This window comes from Mus musculus, chromosome 10 (genome assembly GCF_000001635.26).
Source record: "Mus musculus strain C57BL/6J chromosome 10, GRCm38.p6 C57BL/6J".
Lineage (NCBI taxonomy): Eukaryota > Metazoa > Chordata > Mammalia > Rodentia > Muridae > Mus > Mus musculus.
This window is the reverse complement of record NC_000076.6, coordinates 68,416,750-68,430,813: the sequence shown is the minus strand read 5'-3', so window position 1 is coordinate 68,430,813 and position 14,064 is coordinate 68,416,750. Positions and strand designations below refer to the sequence as shown.

Genomic DNA, 14,064 nt, shown 5'->3' with positions numbered 1-14,064 from the left:
TAAACAACGGCCATCCTGCTATGCACAGAGAGAGCGGGTTTATTTTTTTCTTATTTAACTCATTTGGTTTTCTTATTTAAACGTTTCAGTGTGAAACCAATTTTCTGAAATTATATAATGCAGTTTGAAGCATTTTAATTTATTCTGCACTGTATTTGCTGTTTCTAATCTTGTTACCCTCCCAAGAGAACACATGACCTATATAAAAAGAGGCAATGTATAAATGATTATTAAAGGCCAACCTATATATAGCTTGTAAAAAAATCTTAAATACAAATCAAACTCAGAGTTCCTAAAATTAACCATTATACTGCAAAAGGATGATGAGACACTCAAGGAAGAAAAAAAACCCTCAGCCTTTAAATACCCTTATGAAAATACAATTTCAAGATGAAAATAGCTGTGTGCCAATGGTTTGTCCATAATTAGGAAGATTAATTAAATCACTACCTGGGCTCTTTCCTGTATTCATATTCTGGAAAGAGGGTGCAAAGCACTGGAGTGAGAGGGGTCCCCCAGGAATTTTTGAGGTACACATACCTCATTCTGGGTAGCATTTGGTCGGATATGGATGGTGGCCTTACTCTATCAGTGAGGATCCAAGGAACCACCCAGAACATGTTCTTCTGGGACAGAGGATGAAGCTGACGGCATGGTTAAATACCCATCTCCAGAGACATAAGGAATTCTTAGGATGAAGGCGTGCTTGCTTCTCATGCTAGAGACCTGGGACTGCCTTCCTCCCCACCCCACCCCCAGCTCCTCTGCCTATAGAAAACTGGAGAAGCTGTAGAACAATGGCCTGCATCCCCTTAGCTGTCTTTTCACCAGAGATAGCAGTGGCCCTGAAGAAAACAAGGGCAGCTAATAAAGAAGCATCTAGAAGTGACTAAGCAAAGTTTCAACAGCAATCAGGGATGTAGAGTGGACCTAAAAGAAGGCATCCTTGAGCAAGGATTGCAGGCATGTAAAGCCAATCAAAAATTAGGTGAGATGTATAGACAGATGATTGATGGATGGATGGATGGATGGATGGATGGACAGACAGATAGATGATGGATTATAGATGGATAGATAGATGGTGGATGGATAGATAGATGATAGATAAATCGATAGATAGATAGATAGATAGATAGATAGATAGATAGATAGATAGATAGATAGATAGATAGATAGGCAGATTTAATACTCTTTGTAGCCTGGAGAGGCCTTTGTAAGTATCATGAGCTTTATTTTATAGTGCTGGCTGGAGTCTAAGTCATGAACATAATTTAAGCCAAACATAATTAAGAATTAATGGGTCAGAGGCTGGAGAGCTGGCCCAGAGGGTAAGAGAACTTGCTGCCCATGCAGAAGAGGCATATTTTGGTTCTCAGCATGGACACGTTAGCTTGCATCAGGCCATAAGTCCATTCCCAGGGATCCAGTACCTTCTCCTGGCCTCTGCAAGCACGATGCACACAACAGTTCACATACATAAATACACACAACACATAAATACGTATAAAAGAAATATTTTAAAAATGATTAGTGGGCCACAGCTTCAAATCCAGTGGTACATAATTTGCAGAGGACAAAGGTGGAATGTCGTGGGATTTTAGAGTAATTTCCCCATTATTGCACATCTGGCAAGTGGTAAAACAGGGCTTTGAACCTGGACTCACATAATCATAAAGCTGATATAGTCAACCTTTGTCTTCATCTATCTCGTAGTGAAGATTAATTACAGTAAAAACTTACCTTCCCCTCACCCTTTTTTTAAAGTTGTGATACTGGAACAACTACTTACACAATCAGCATTTAGGAAATTCATGAGAGGACCAGATGTTTAACCCACATGATTCTCCTGAATCTTCCAGAGTCTCTGGAGGCTATCTTCCATTTGACATAAAAGTCAAGGGTTTTCCCTTAATGTTTTAAATAACTAAGTTAGATCTCCTTTATGGCAGGCAAATTACCTATTAATTTAAGCTTCCTAAGAAAAGTCAGTCTAAATCAGAACGAGCTCACCTTGTTGGGATTTACAAATGCCCAAACAAAGATCAGATACTAATAATACAATTTGCCTTCAGACCTCTTCCCGCTCCCTTGAAGTGCAGGCATTGGTAAGAGCAGCTCCTCACAAGTGCTCAGAGCTGTGAAAGGGCTTTTGCATTTATATTAATTTGTAGCTTCTGAGAACATTCCATGGAACTGTCCTCAATGGTCAGCCTAATGGCTGTATCTTCTTTGGAATCTAATCTAATTCATTTGGGGTAGTTTCTTGGTATTAGGGTGAGTAACAAAAGTCCTTGACTGCCTGCAGCTAATAATGGTCCCCATCCAATGCCAGATGCTAAACACGTGGATAAGCAGGGTGATTTAATACAATAGCAGGGACATAAATGAAGGGCAGAAATGCACGAGGCAGAAATGGTAAAGGAAGTGATCTATTTATTCAGCCAAGGATGCTCTGATGATGGCATGGTGTGGCGATCTTAGAGCAAAGAGGAGGGGGCGGAGTCAAAGTCCACAGGGGAAGGATGCAAGCAGAGCGGGAGCGATCTTTCTGCTGCGTTGCGAATTAGAACCTCTTGTCACTCAAACAGCTTTGAGGGACAGGAGTATATGCAGGACCATGCCCCTGATAAAATGTCTGTGCTGGCTTCCAATCTCAAACCCTACAACTCCCAATCAAGAGCTCTTTCTAGTGCTTGTACCCAGCATGGTGATTTGACTCTTCTTGTCACAAAGAACACGCTGATGCGTAGCCTCAAAATGGCCAGCACTTGGAACCCATAAAGTGTAATCGGCCCCTCTACTTAAAAAATCGTCAATGAAATTTCTCATGTAGGAGAGTTACACATAAATTATGTAGGTATGTGACTCTGAAGATGGAGTCATATTTGTCCCACCTGGATAAGGAAGGGTCAGGTGAGTTGTTTCCGAAGGACAAGATGTGGAAAAGAGAGAGGTCAGAATCAAACCCTCACAGTCAACATCCATGATCAACACTGCCTCAGATGGGTAGTCTGTCGAGTCTGTAACAGTCAACTCATGTTGGCAACCACTGAAAACAGTGTTCTGTCTCCATTACCTCCCTCCCCAAGTAATGGGAAATACCATAAGAAAAATACCAAGAAAATTCCACTGGGGAAAGCCCACTGTGATACGGCCCAATGCTCTCACAGGTCATCAAAAATAAGGGAGGGATGAGAAAATATCACCACCCAAAGGAGTTTAAGGAGATAGGATGGTCTCGTGTGCTTTGGTCACTGGGTGGGGGGATGGGCCACAGAGGAAGTACTGAAGCTATGGGTAAATAATGGGCTTGCTCAAGAAAATCCTCCACCACCAGTTAATTAATTGATCCAAATGCATCATACTATTGTAAGGTTAGTGACAATGTTAATAATTAGTAGTAACTAGGTGGGAGGTAAGAAGGGAGGTAGGGGAAGGCTACGTGAGTCTGGGGCACCTGCCCAATTTGTCTACAAATCTAAAACGGTTCTACAGAAAATAAGATCTATTAATTAATTAAAAGAGGGAATATTGAACAGAATAAAACAAGGTAATTAGGAAGAAAAATGATCCTGGCCACATTTTGTCATTAATGAAATGACCCTGCCTTATAAACAGCACAAAAGAAATTAAATATACTCATCTTGCAACCTAAAGAGTACCTTTCTTCTCCATGAAGAAGACAGTGATGAGGGCACCGACCCTTTGGAGAGAGGGGCAGATGTCTCACATTCCAGGATCTCCCCCCACCCCTTTCAATTCTGTGGAAGAGACTTTCAAAACTTTCTGAAAATACACTCACTTTATAAATAGAGAGTATAGTGAGTTATTTTATAACTAAAACTCCAGTGCTGGAGAAATGGCTCAGCAGTTAAGTCCACTCAGTGCTTCTGCAGAGGATCCATGTTTGTTTTCCAGCGCCTGTAAGTGCAAACATCCCTTTCAAATGAAGTGATGGGGTGAGAGCTGTACCCTAGCTGTAAGAATACACAGCTTGGACTGAGCCCAGAGTGTTTCCTCCTCTGTTCTAACTACCCTTGGGCCTAGGTCTGGAACCTTGGAGCCTCAGTACAATCTAATCTTCAAGACAGGAACTTGAAGAGTTTAGCTTCCAGCCTCCATCTGTTGACCTAAACCTAGAATTTTTCAGCAACTGAGACTTTCTGCTGAATAAACTCACCTTTCTAGCACTTTCTGAACTCTGGCTGACTGGTTCAACTCAGCTGTTCTGGCTCAAACTCTTCTCCAAGCTGACTGATTCAAATTGGCTTCTCTTAGCTTCTGATTGAATTGCTTTGCTTGGAAAGACTGCCTCTGACCAAGACTGCCTCTGACCTGCTCCAAACTGAACTTAACTGAATTGAATTGAATCAAACTGAATTCTCTCTCTCTCTCTCTCTCTCTCTCTCTCTCTCTCTCCCTCCCTCCCTCCTATTTAAATAGCCTCTACTTCCTATCTGTTCTTGTGTAAGTTGAGCATATGCTGTCTCTGACTCATTCTGTTATATCTTTCTCTGATTTCTCACTTTGTCTGCCCCTCAATTAGACATCATTGTTTGGGATCAAAGGTGTGTACTAAGGGCATGCTTATGTTCTAGCCAGAGGGATTAAAGGTGTGTGGTATATCTACACTACTTCTGGATCATATCTTTGGATATGCCCTTACCAGAATAGCCATGATGCTGGATTGAAATTTCTCAACAAGCACCCATATACCAGGCAGCTCATAACACCTGTAATTCTAGTTCTAGGAGATTCAATGCCCTCTACTGACCTCTGCAGGCTACTGTATACACTTGGTACATATAAACACATATAGGCACACATGCCTACACATAAATAAAAATAATGAGTATTAAATGAACTGAAATTTTTACAGATAGCACTGTAATACAGTCAGTCAATTCTCTAGTCTTGAATGAAGAGGCCACCCTTCCATGATGTGGTCCCAGTCTCCCAGCTGCTCCTAATACCAGAAATGATTTCCTTTCCTGGTATTTTCTGGTGTATAATTTGGGCTGTTATGTTTCATTAACTCTTCAGTGTCCTTTGTAGCTATACTAGACCTTGGGGACAGGATAAAGCAAATCAGTCACAGTAAATTTATAGTAGTCGAGATTCACAAAAAGGAAAAGTCTTCGCTCTATTCTGCCAGACTCATAAGTGATTCTATCTGCTAAGGGAGCAGAACTGTCTGTAACCAAACCATGGATGTGACACAAAGGACTCAGTTTCAAGAAGGCCATGAGTTTTCAGGGAGATAAGTACTCGGGATGGCTGTTCTTCATCCCTGACCATCAACTTGACAGTATCTGAGATTCACACAGACACGGCTCTAGGCAAATCTATGAGGACATTTCCAGGAAGCGTTATTTGAGAAGAAAGACCCTCCCGGCAGTTGGTAGCACCCTCCAAAGGACAACTTAGATATTATAAAGAGGTCCAAGAATAAAAGTGGTGTAGTCCTTGCCTGTCTGCTTCTGCTCCTTGCTTTTGAATGGGCCGCTCCCTCCTCCTCCTCCTGCTGCTGCTGATGGTGGTAGTGGTGATGACGATGACGATGATGCAGTCTGTCAGTGACACCAGTATCTAGTCTCTTGACCTTTCAGTGTAATAGGGAATGAAGACTTGAGACTCTCCAATAGTCCTCCACGCATTGTGCACCAGGTTGGAACTGCTAAGGCATCCAGCTTTGTACCTTGAGCAGCTGTGCCTCTCTATTGCACAGACTACTGGACTGCCCTATCCAGCACAGTCTCAAATGGCACCCTGCCATGAAGAAAAACACACACACACCCCAAAAAAACAAGGTCTGGAAAAGCAAAACTTCCCTGCACACAGTGGTGCATTGAGGAGTGGTCCCTAGAGATACCCATCTTTGGATTATTGTTGCCTCTGCCTAAATTACTGTGTTGGCTCAGTGTGCCATTCTCTGTGTGAACTTGCACAACATGTCACCTTCTTGTCACTGTCCATGAGATGTGACATCTCATTAGACATCCATTAGACAGAAGCCTGTGTGTTTTTGTAGCATGTGAGGTAACTGCCTCTTCACTCACTTTTAGCCTGCGCTCCTCTCCCAAGCTGGCCATCTATGACATAATTGGCCCAGTCTCACAGGTACGGTAAGGTCTATTTCCAAGGATCTTCTGACAGGAGCTCACTTTCCATCATACCATGTACTGCTTCTCTGCCCGGGGTGTCTGGAATTTGCCTGCACATAGGCCTGGAGAAGGCAGAAAAGGCTGAAACAGAGAGCGTCCACAGCCTGCTTTTCCCTTCTGGAGAGAACACTCCAACCGAAATGGAAGAATACTGTGGTTCCCAGTCTCTTCTCTGGGTACATAGATGCCACTGATGTGCTGAGTAGAGAGGAAGTCTGGAATGGGGGCTGGCGGTCCACGTTTTCCCTTGGGTTGTCTGCATGCTAGCCGGGAAGGTGGAACCCAGGCCTTGCAGGATTTGTTCTGATTGGGAGCAAGTGTTGAGGAGAAGAGAAAAGGCCTTCTTCTGGTATCTTGGGCTCGTTTAGGGGAAGGCCTTCTCTGAGGTCCGTCTTTAATGAAGCAGCTCTCTGAGATGATCCTTGCTTGTTCATATTGCTTTATAGGGGTGGGTGTAAATTCATACACTTTATTTGGGGTGAATTGGGGATTATATACATCTTGGGGGATGTGCGTGAAGATATCCAGGAAGGAAAGGTCATTGGTTGAAGGGTCATGCTATCTAGATACCTCATTAGCATGCAGAAAAACTCCAGGGCCTATACTATGAACGCCTGTGGTTCTCTCAGTTGGGACTTGTGCTTATGTGTTCCAGAGCAGGGACAGAGACAGGAGGAAGCATCTCTCCTCCTGCTGTTCTTAAATCTCTGAGCTTTCTGGGGTTTGAGGTCACTCAACCTCACCATGCCTGTCTGATGGCACAACCCTACAACCTTCTTCCTATTCTCCTGTAAGCAAGACTGGTACCTTTACAAATGTTCCAGTTGAGGTTAGAATTTCTCTAGTCTAACCAAATTATCCATTCCCTGACATTCTTTACCCTCCGCTGAGGACATTTCTTTAGTTGATGAACTAGTTAATTCACTAAAAATTACATACTAAAGATACTCTGGGTCTCTGCGCAAGGCCTTTACTAAAGCAAGCATTGATATGTTGGCTGCCATGGATATAAATTATAACCTGCTCAGAGGACTGACACGCACTTCTGAAACATCATTCTGCTCTGGGAGTCTGCAGCTGTCACTTAATGGAAAGGGCAGCACACTCAACATTGGAAATAGAAAACATTGATTTTCCCCCTCCCTCAAACATACCCAATAACCCAGTTGTCTACCTGTTGGAACTCACATAGAACACTTCTAGCAGTGAAATCTAATCTCAAAATGGCTTAACCATTGACCAGTGTATGCCAACTTGCATAACCAGAAGAAAGAAACTTAAATACAGAGAGCTTTGGGGGAATCCTTAGGAGCCCTGATTGCCTCTTGTTGTGGTGCACAAAGTTCAGCTTCCTGGCTTTCATCATCAGGGCTGTCCCCTTACTACCCAGGGGGTGACAATAATCTCCTCATGTACTCAAAGAAAAAGAGATTTCTCTTTGTTGGCCTCTCTCTTTTTAATTTAAATTCCTTATTTTGAAATAATTATAATCATATGTAATTATAAAAACAGTACACAAGAATTGCCTAATTACATCTTATGAGACAATAGTACAAAGTTAAAACCACAATATTAACGTAAAATGCATTTTATACATGTAGGGAAATGCCAAGGAACAAATTTAATTAATATCAACAATGGAAATGAAGACATTACCACAAATGTGTCTTTCTCTCTTTTTTAACACATTTTATTTGTGTGTGTGTGTGTGTGTGTGTGTGTGTGTGTGTGTGTGTGTGTGTGCAAGTGTGTTTCTGAGGGCCTGGGGGTGCTGAGGAGCCAGAAGACACTGGAGCCCCTATACTGGAGTTAGAGATGGTTGTGGCCTGATCTAGGTGCTAGAAATCAGACTCTGATCCTCTGGAAGAACAGTACATATTATTAAGCGCTGAGCAATCTCCCAGGCACCTCATGTGTCTTTTTAAAACAAAAACCAAAACAACAAAAACAAACAAACAAACAAACCTAACTTTTCTCCTAGCCTCCTGTTCTCGTTTGACCAGAACCATGTCACATGAGCAGAGACAGACAAAGGGAAGAAAGTTACCAGTGAGTTTGGTGAGGCAGGATTCATCAGCTGGGGCTGAAGTTGGCTCCCTAACACTTGGTCTAGCCAATCCTCGAACAAGACAGTGAATCTGTTAGAAGGGTTGGGCAGCGATCCTATCCACTGTTCCAGATAACCTTCTTCTGTGGCATTGGCACCCAGGACGTCTTAGCGCTCTGGGTGTTCTTAGATGCAAACTTAGATGCAGAAGGAAGATACATAGGTGCTGCTCATAGATGAGGGCATAGCTACAGCCCGTCCTTTTTTTCAGGTATTATGCTTCTACTGATGATCATTATGTCTGTGTGGATGTGGTTAAAAAAACTAGTCTCAGAGTAAGAAGCTACTGTTTCAACATATCTATGAAAGATAGAAACGAGAGCAAGCCTCTTCCTCGGCATGCAGGGCACTGGCTTCATCCTGACTGCTGGCCAAGTACCTTGGACTGAGGCTTGGATGATGGGGCCATCACTAATTTTATCCAGTCTTCTTCTACATTCAGGTTCAGCTACTTTATTCAAGGCCTCCTCAAAAGCCCCTTGTATTCCTCAGAATTTCCACAAAAGGATAGACAGATGGGGTACGAGAGACATTACAAAGCCACCAGTTTTGGTCGGGGCCAAAACTGAGGAGACAGACAAAATCATGAAGTAGGTTTGGGACATTTGGGGCATTTAAAAAGACAAAAGGCAGAAGCTCTTATGTACCATATTACAACACTGTCCTAGGGTGGAATTAAGCAAATATAAGGAGGATGGTGATGGGTGCTTGATCTGACCGTGCAGGGGCGTCTTCTTTTGATCTGCCTGTTCTCCATACATGTAATTTGTGATGGCTTGTCTTCACTGAGGAATCAGCCACATTTTGAGGGTGTTTCTGGAAGACCATCATCTAGGACGGCAGCCAGAAGAAGTGAATAACTGAAGGTGGCTGGTGCCATCCCATCGGCTGGGAGCCCAGAAGGCTGGGGTAGGCTTTCCTGGCCATCAGGAGTTGAGTCGCTTTGCTCTCCTACACTGTGGACTGTAATGCACCGTGCTCAGCCCAGGAACGTCAGAGACAAGCGGGATAAATGGAGACCTCTCAAACCAGGGGCCAAAGCGAGCACTATGTACCTCAAGTTGTTGTCTTCCATATTTCTGACAGCAATGAAAGCCTAACGCACTAGGTATTTCTTCCTGTGACAATTATCAGTGGGGCTGCCTGGTGATCTGATTCTAGGAAGCTAATGGCACTCCCTGGGCTTCCTCCAAAACCACATAGATGATAACAACAACAACAACAAAAAGCCAAACACATAGAACGCACACGTAATCCAAGGAGTCTGAGATTGGAAGATCCCAAGACAAGTGAGAGACCCTGTCCATCAAACATCAAGCAAACAAACAAACAACAAAAACAGTATAAAGAACCCAAGGATGGCGCCTGAGGTTGATCTCTGGCTTTCACATACATATGCATGTGAATGCATGCATGTACATGTGTATGCACACACACACACACACACATACACATATCCATACATGCGTGTGTACACACACACAAACACACACACACAAACCAATTGCCACAAAAAAAAGGCATGCCATTAAAGATTGTCTCAAGGTGCCTTAAAATTTGAACAGCAGGTATATTCTAATAGGGACTGAGATGAAAACCTATGGTAAGAGTTAACCATATGCTCTTGTTTGCTGCTTGCATCCAGGACAGCTTATGCTCTAGAGCAGTGCTTCTCAGCCTTCCTAACTCTGTAACCCTTTAATACAGGACTCATGTCCTGGTGGACACCCCAAACCATAAAATGAATTCATTGCTACTTCATAACTGTGATTTGATGCAGTTATGAATTGTGTTGTAAGTATCGGGTCCGTGACCCCCACCCTCCCATGGGGGTCGAGACCCACAGGTTGAGAACCCCTGTTCCAGGAGGTGCTACAATGTTTCCCAATTAGTTTGATGCACTCTCTCCAGGGTAAGCACGGTGCCAGGCTCAGAGCTGGTACTTCATGAATATTTTGTGGAAGAAGCAGCAGATGGCAGACAGACTCGCTGGCTGGTTGACTACTCCCAGCTCCACTATTTTGCTTTTCTTACGACTGCAATAAGACAACATGTAGAGATTAGAACTGTAATTAACCCGCAGCTGAAATCATTATTATGTGTAAATAATAAGATTACTTAACCAAAAACCCATGAGGAAAGAGACTCTAAAGACATCGTAAGATGTAGGATGACACTTAAATCATTTAAATTTTATATAAATTAATAATGGTGAGAATCAGAGCAGGGTAGAAAAAAAATCCCTTTCAATAGTCTGAGATGACAGCAAAATAAATAAATAGATAAATAAATAAATAATCTGTCTGAAGCAAATAATAATATTCTTCCAAAGGACATTCCCCAAGGTACAATGTTTAAACAAGGTAGAAAGGCTGGGCTTTAAATGCAGTGGCTGGAAATAGACAGTATCTCTGCATGTGCTGGTGTTGGTCTGAGGTTGGTGTGAATAATGAGGAAGTAGGGGGAGAGCCACCACGAGAAGGCTCGCCAGTAACCAGTGGCAGCAGTGGTTTTTCAGAGGTGAGAACATTATAAAAACTCAAATTCTTAGAAGGATCTATCACACAAAAATAGAAACCAAGTTCTCAAATCACACTGGCAGGCTTCAAAACTGCCAAGGATTATGGATTTATCTTCTGATAGCATTTCTTGGGGAAGAAAAGTCTATAATTTTTGGAGCTATTCCACAAAGATTTGACCTTATGTCTCAGCCTATTATCAAGCATACAACTTAATCCACTTAATGATAGTTAATAATGAATCGGTGGGAGCGTATCCCACAAGGAATGATGTTAGAACAATTACTTATCCGGGGAAAATGTGGTTTTTTGTGTGGAATTTTACAGAACATGTACAACTACAAAATAGCCATAAGGAAATCCAAGTGCTTCATTTTCTCTCAAGAGGGGTGAACTGTAACGAAACTAATTGCAGTATTATCTCAAGGGACAAGAAAAAAAGACAAGTTCTTAAGATTTATTTTATCTTCTTGGATGTGTGTATGTGCATGTGTGACCATGTGTACCTCCTATGGGTAACGAGGAAGGCCTGAGGCAGGCAGTTGTGAACTCCCAGACATGGATGCTAAGAGTCACCAAACTCCACCCCCTGTTCTTAACTGTGAGCCATGCATGCTGGGAAGAGAAATCAGGTCCTCTGCAAAAGCAAAGAAGCTCTCTTAACTTCTGAGCCATCTCTCCAGCCACCATGCCCAGGATGTAAGAGCACAGATGTCTGGAGTTTGATGTTCCCAGCACCCGCATCAGGCAGCTCACAACTGTTGTAATTATAACACCAGGGGACCTGACACCCTTTTCTGGCCTCTGTGGGCCCCTGTGTCTATCTGGTACACATAAAGTCCTAGATGCTTATGCACATGCTCAAAAGTAAAAATAAATACACCTTTAATGTTTGTGACATCTCTCCAGCCCTTGAAAATAAACTTTAATATTCATGTGAAAACTTTAAACCTTTCCATGGGAAAGAATAAAAATTTACCATAAAAATAAAAGAAGTAAACTTTAAGATACCTCCAGCACTAAAATTAGTGATTTTAATATAGAAACAACTCATTGAAATCAACACAGAAGATGTCAATAATTCCACAGAAAATTGCTAAGGATCTAAACAAATCGCAAATTAATAAATTCAAATTATCAACAGCAACTAGGTCTTTGCTTTCAACAATTCTTGACTTTAAAACCATTTAAATCATTTAAGCACAAAGAAATCTTGAAAGAAGAACACAGAAATTAAAATAGCTATTTCACTGCCCTACAGGAATGAAGAACTATGCCTTCCCCGTTTAACCTCTCCGTGTTAAAGAGTGCTTAGAATTTCTGGCGAGATGTCTGGGCTCATTTTCGGTGAATTGCAATATGCCACTCACTCTTTCTGCCAACCCGCATTCTTCTTTCCTAACGTGGCATGTGTGACTTTCACACCACTGATAATTTCCATGTCATAAATATCCATCCGGATGAACATAAATGAACGAGGTGGTGGAACAATTGCTGAGCAAAACTACAGAGAGGTCTAGATCTGGGTACCACCCATGCACTCTCTACATGCATAGCAACGGCACAGTGGTTGTTTCTGATGGAGTCAGTGAAACCTGGATCCCACACCCACTTTTTTCCTTCGTGTGTACGGGTATGTATACACATGTATGTATATTTGTGTGGAGGCCTAAGTAGTTCCTCCGGCACCATCTACTTTTTCTATTATGAAGGCAGAGTCACTCACTGGCCTGGAACTTCTCAAGTAGACAAAACCGGCTGAGTTCCAGGCACCTGTTTCTCTGATGTGAGGATTACAAGTGTATGTCACCACATGTGACCTTTTAGATCAGGAGTTCTAGGGATCCCACTTGGAGCTTGTGTTTACAAGGGAAGCATTTTGCCAACTGATCCATCTCTCTGGTACTCCAAATTGGCATCTTAGACAAGAACTCCAATTAATACGTAGGTGGCTTCATGTTTGAAAAATGACTGTCAAGGCAGTCCACTAAATCTTTCTGTAAAAAAATCAAGGTCTCTAGAGGGGAAAAGTGCACGCATGCAGAAGAGCAATTTCACCCTACATGCAAGTGACCACCCCGCCTTCTGCTGAGCTTTGTTCTCGAATCCTTGATACATCAGAGGTGACATCTCTCCAGGTTCCTCTCCCAAACTCCTGAATCAAATTATGCTCATCAAAGCTTTCTGTCTTCAAAAATGCTTTCAGAAAGCTTATAAATTCAATCCCTAAATCTGATGGTTCAGGCTCTTAATCACTCCATAAAGTTAATGGAATCCAATTTGAATGTAGACACCTCAACAACCACATTGCATCGAATTCACGGCCTTCATAAAACATGGCTTTCCAAATGAATCACCAGCCTAATGGAAAATTCGAAGCAGAATGCTCTTCTCTCATTGGCTGCCATGCAGACCTTCAGCTGCCAGGAAAGGACCAGAGCTGTCAACACAAAGTGGTCGCCCAGGCAACCACCATACCGCCAAGAACTTTTAGGTATTTGGAAAACTGGAAGTTACAATATACACTTTCAGATGTCCTCTGGACTGTTGGCATGGATAGCCTGTGGGTTATAGCCACGTGAATCCTCAAGGGTCAGTCTCTGCCTGTCAATCTACAAGCCCTCACATTTAAAGGCCACAGAATGGGCTTTCTTGGCAAATCAGACTCAACCCAACTGCTACAAGGCATGTTATTCCAGTGGTGCCTAGACTCTAGGGTGTGAGAAAGGAGTTATCAAGATCTCAGGAATGCAGTATGTAAGCATCAGGAGAGAAAGACGTCATTGGCTTGGCCTTGCAAGCATCCACTTCTGTTGTCCTTATTGTCGATGCTGTTAACGCTACCAGTGCTTCCTACGCTGTCCAGTATCCCTTCCTTCTTGAGGACATCTGAATTATGGGTGCTGAGCGTCCCATCCAGATGTTCTCCATGGTGGAAATGGAGCGCACGGCTGAAGCAGGATGAGTTTGCCTGTGGAAGGGGAGCTGTGTAGGTGGGCTACCTTAGGGATGTCTCTTCATGATCCATCGACCTCAGATGGTGGCAGCTCTTTATGAAAGGACATTAGAATTCTGCAGAACTGCTTAGCTAGACCATCCTTCATGTTCTTCACTGGTTTTAGTCATTTCTGGGACAAGCGGAAGGTAGACAAAATCCTTTCTTAATTTCTTTAAATTTCTTTAAAGAGAATAGCTGGAATCCAATCTTGCTTAATATTGCCCTCTAATAGTGGCTATGCATGCACAAGGAGAGAGGCCTCTCAAAGTGCCTTGG

General features: G+C 42.7%; 1 long non-coding RNA gene across 2 annotated transcripts in view; it reads right to left on the bottom strand.

The window, feature by feature from the left end:
- Positions 1-14,064, bottom strand: part of Gm40683 — a 53,203-nt gene that overhangs the window by 8,976 nt on the left and 30,163 nt on the right. The gene's annotated exons all lie outside the window — the stretch shown is intronic.